Raw genomic sequence first — 5371 nt, forward strand, 5'->3', positions numbered from 1 at the left:
AATATTTGTCTTGTTGCAGGTTTACAGGAACATAAGTGACCTGACCTATTGGACAGCTGCAAGAACAAAGGCATCCCACACCAAAGATTTTGCAACAACCAATCATACTCTCTCTCCTTTTAATATAAAAGAAGTCTGAATTCTAAGATGGTTCTTTGGGACACAAGTTCAGCATCTTTTCAGTCTGCTGGCTCTCTGTTGCTATTCCTTGCTGCAACAATTCATCTCTTGGTTTACTGGCCTGTCCTGTGGCAAGCAGTACAAGCTTGGACTCAGAAACATCAGTAAGTTTACTACACCTTTCCAAGCATTAAAATGGATGACTTACAGAGCTTTTCAGTTAGGAGAGGTGGGGGAAAAAAGGCAGGACAGGCAAATGATCTGCAGTTCAAAACCCAAAGTCTTGTCACTTCACATTATATCTCACCTGTTCCAGACACCATCCAAATGCTGAAAACACAAGACAGTTCTCAGAAACAGTATTACAACCCAGTGATAGCTACATGATCCAATTACAATTAAAAAGCCCTCTATAAAAAGAAGTCCATGTATTCACAGCTATGGTGGAATCTCAAGCTCTTCCGTAGATTATTGGAAAAAACATAAATAAATTAATAAATGCAAAAAAAACCACTTTCGGTAACATGGCAACCCACCTTTTTTGCTAGTCAGACTCCACCAGGCACCTCAGTACTGCCGAGATGTTCTACTGATTTTCGCAGCCCAGGCCATGAGGCCCCCCCAACAACATCCTGAACTGTTAAAGAGGCTGCGTCTGTCAAGCACGGCAGGATCTTCATGGCTTCCGGGGAGTCACTGCCCAGTCTGCACACCACATAAATGGAGAGAGAGGCCCCTTCCCGTGCACCCTACTTCCCTTCCTGGATTCCTTCTCCAAAGTGGTTCAGGCTATCTGCATCCCTCCCTCCCAAACGTTTCAAAGGGATGTGTAGGGCATGAGGCAGATGACGGATGTCCACCTCTACGGCTGCAGGTGGGGTGACCCAGAATCCAGAGGCACTGATAGTCGATGACAGAAACTCGCTGCTCCGGGCTCAGCAACTGCAGGGAGCGGCACTTCTCGGTGGCTGAGGAGTTGCAGAAGGCTTCGTAGTCCTGCAGGTCAGCCACAGTGGGCCGTCTCCGCCAGCTGCACAGCCGGGCCTGCACCTACGCAGCTGCACACAGCGGAAACGTCCTCCGAGGGCACGGAAGAGCAGCACGCTGCCGCTGCAAGAGGGGCCCAGACCTGCAGCCATCCTCACCCCCAGCGCCTGCCGGCGGCCCAGGACCCCAGTTACCACAGCAAACACCCTGCCAAGCGCGTAGCTGGTCACCATCTCCGCTGGAGGTGGCTGGGGGAATACGCAGCACAGCGAGGCCCACCACAGACTGGTCCACAGGGCGCTGGCCGACAGGAGAGGCCGGGGCTGGCACACACGGTCCTTAGCCAGGTCGCGAGGGGGCACGCTGTGGGGGCAGTCAGGCACTGCATCGCGGAGCGCCGAGGCTGGCGGACGCGCACGGCGTAGGGCACGGCGTAGGGCACGTAGTCTGCCGCTGAACGGAGGCTGCGCAGTGAGGTGCCGCCAGACGCCCTGGGCGTGACGGGCAGTGCCTTCTCGTGCAGCCCTTGGCGGGCCGGGCTGCTCACTTCTACTCTGTCGCAGCCCACGAGGTCCAGGCGGGCGACTCTGGCCTCTCAGGTACGAAGCCAGTGGGCAGCCGCGTCCCCTGAAGCCTACGACCAGCACGGGTGAGGTGGCAAAGCGCAGCTGTCCCTGCACGCCCAGCTCAGGCCGCACCAGCAGCCGGCTGTAGCGCAGAATACCTCACCTCGGGACAGGGCAGCCTTCAGCGGGAGGGGGGACGCCGGAACTAACCGCTCTGACCCCTGCTTTGCCGGAAGAGCCTCCGCCAGCCTCTGCTTCGGGGAACTCGGCACCGACTCCCGCTGGGCAGCGTCAGCCTGCAAGGTGAGCACCTCCTCCCTGGCAGCCGTGGCAGCCTCTCCTGGAAGTTGTCCAGTGCTGCTTTTCTTATTACGACTGACTACACAGTATCTCTTCCTAGCTACATAACCCCACTGATTTGTCTGGATCATTATGCTTATTTGGGGAATACTTCAGTTCCATAAAATTGTGTAGACATACTAGAAAAAAGTAGGTATAAATATAATGCATGTCAATGACCCATGTTTCATTTAACTGGAACTTCTTGAGGGCAGGAATTGTCTGTTGTGTTAGTCACTGTATTGCTAATATGTAATTGAATACAGAGTGATACAGAGTGGATGCAATACACTAAGTATTTGCTAAATGAGTGAAACACGTAATTGTGGTAAACATTTCATTATCTCCTTGGATATAATTTTCATAATGCTATTCTAAATTTTCGACCTATTCAATAGTTTTTATTATTTTCTGAATTTTTAAAGACCTTCCTCCATAATCCAGACAGCGTGGTATTGGTGAAAGAATAGACAAATCAATCAATAGAGCATAAGAGAGAATCCAGAAATAGACCCACCTATATATATATAGTCAACTGATATTTGACAAAATAGCAAAGGCAATAAAAAGTCTTTTCAACAGATGGTGCTAGAGCTGGACATTCACACACGCGCACACACACACACAAATAGAATCTAGACACAGATCTTCTACTCTACATGAAAATTAACTCGAAATGGATCACAGACCTAAATGTAAAATGCAAAATTATTAAACTTCTAGAACATAACATAAGAGAAAACCCAGATGGCCTTGAATATGGTGATGATTTAGATACAACACCAAAGGCAGGATCCATCAAAGGAAGTATTGATATGCTGGACTTCATTAAAATTATAAATTTACGCTCTATGAAAAAAAAAAGGTCAAGAGACTGAAAAGGCAAGCCACAGACTGGGAAAAAAATATTTACAAAAGACACATCTGATAAAGAAGTATTATCCAAAATACACAAAGAACTTTTAAAACTCAGCAATAAGAGAACAATCTGATTTTTAAAATGAGCCAAAGACCTTAACACGCACCTCACAGACACCTCACGTAGATGGCAAATAAGCATATGAAAAGATGCCTCACATCATGTCATCAGGGAAATGTAAATTAAAACAACAGTGAGATATACTACACACATGTTAGTATGGCCAAAATTCCAGAATACTGACAACGCCAAATGCTGACAAGAATGTGGAGCAAGGGGAACCTCTCATTCATCACTGGTGGGAATGCAAAATGATACAGCCACTTTGGAAGACAGTTTGGCAGTTATTTAAAGAATTAAACATTCTCTTATCTGATCCAGCAATCTCACTTCCTGGTATTTACCCAAAGCAGTTGGAAATTTATGTCCACACAAAAACTTACACACAAATATTTGCAGTAGCTTTATTTATAACTGTGAAAACTTGGAAGCAACCAAAATGTACTTCATTAGGTGATACATACAGCAAATGGAATACTATTCAGCACTAAAAAGAAATGAGCTATCAAGCCATGAAAAGACATGGAGGACACTTAAATGCATATTACTAAGTGAAAGAAGCCAATTTGAAAAAGCTGCATATTGTACAATTCCAACTATGAACATCCTGGAAAAAGCAAAACTGTGGAGGCAATAGAAAGATCAGTGATTGTCAGAGGTTAGGGGAGAGGGAGAGATGAATAGGAGGGACACAGAGGAAAATTCTGTGTGATACTGTAAAAGTGAATACATGTCATACATTTGTCCAAACCCATAAAATATACAACACCAAGAATGATCCTGAATATGAATCAAATACCTAATTCTTCTTCTGCAGGTCTGTTTTTGGACATTCTGTTTGTTTCATTTGTTTTTCTGTTTATTTAAGTATGATTGCCATACTATTTATTGAGGCAGTGTAAAATATTTTAATTGTTTAACATGGAAAAGCTCTTTCTCCTGCGCTGCTTTTCTTTTTTTCAGAGAAATTCTTAGGGCTCAGAATTTAAAAAAAATTTTTTTACAGCTGCCTAGAAATTCATTGTATGGATGCACTTAATTCATTCAACTAATCACCTATTTATGGACACTTGGTTATATTCTTTTGATTTTACAGACAATGCTGCATGTATGTAATTTTACAGATATTCAAGTATTTATAAAGAATTAGTTTAAATAAATATTAAATAAATGAAATAAATGTTTATTTTTCCATATGGACTTTTACAAGCATCACCTCAAATAATTAAATAATACTGATGTTTTATTGGGATTTTGCAAATTAGCTTACAGAGAATTGACATTTATGATATTGATTCTTCTTATCCAAGAATGGGTATACCTTTCCATTTGTTTGAGGCATTTTTGTATATATCCTTCATTAGTATTTAAAAATTTCCTTCTTATGTCACTTACACATTTCTTACCAACTTTACTCCTAAGCATTTTGTTATTTTTGTTTTTATTTAAGTGGGATCTTTTTTTTTCTATTATATCTTCTAAGTGACAGTTGTTTATGTTGTTAAAAATACAAAATTCAACTGAGTAAATTTGAAGATCTAATTGACTTTATTCAGTGATTCAAGAATCCAGCAGCATCCCGTCTAGCAAGTAGAAAGGGACTCCAAAGAGTTGCAGAAAAGGAAAGCTTTCTTTAGATGGAAAGCAGCAGGGAAAAGAAAAAGTGCATTATCTCATCTTTCTCTGGGAGGTGGAAGACGTCTCCCAGGCAGTTTACCTCACTATAGCTGACCAGGAAATTCCAGATTGACTGGTTAAATTCCTGGGGAAGATTGAAACTGCATTTGGCTTAGGTATTAAGTTTCAGTTTGGTGATGTGGGCTTATCACGAGTCACTCTACTTTGAGCCTGTTGTCTCTTTTTTTCTTAGCAACATATAAAAAGCTATTGATTTTTATATTTTATTAATGTGCTCTGCTTCCTTATGGAATTCTCTTATGTTTATGGGAATTTTCCAATCAATTCTCTGGATATTTCTAAGAAGTCAGTCATATCATTAATAAATAGTGCTGGTTCTCTCTCCAGCGTTTATACCTCTAACTTCTTTCCTTTCTCTGATTGCATTTTGCAGTGCTTTCAGGACAATCATGCAAATAGTAGTGATTGAGGATGTTCTTGACTTGAATGGTCACCACTGGTGTGCTTCTCCTTTAAGAGTGGTTAATAGTTTTCAGTGGAGATAGACTTATTTTATCTTCTGATATTTATCCATATCTATTTATATTATTATATTCATATTCCACTATCCATTTTCATCAGGAATGGATATGAACTTTTATAAAAATGTCTTTTCAATGACTGTGGAGACATGTGATTTTTGTCCTTTGATGTAATAATATGGAGAATTATATTAATATATTTCTTAATATTAAAACAGTCT

At 41.9% G+C, this 5371-nt stretch overlaps 1 pseudogene; it reads right to left on the reverse strand.

Annotated features, from left to right (window-relative positions):
* Positions 1–335: 335 nt before the first annotated feature.
* On the reverse strand, positions 336–2104 carry LOC102513478 (annotated as a pseudogene).
* Positions 2105–5371: the final 3267 nt, after the last annotated feature.

This window comes from Camelus ferus, chromosome 1, assembly GCF_009834535.1.
Source record: "Camelus ferus isolate YT-003-E chromosome 1, BCGSAC_Cfer_1.0, whole genome shotgun sequence".
Classification (NCBI taxonomy): domain Eukaryota; kingdom Metazoa; phylum Chordata; class Mammalia; order Artiodactyla; family Camelidae; genus Camelus; species Camelus ferus.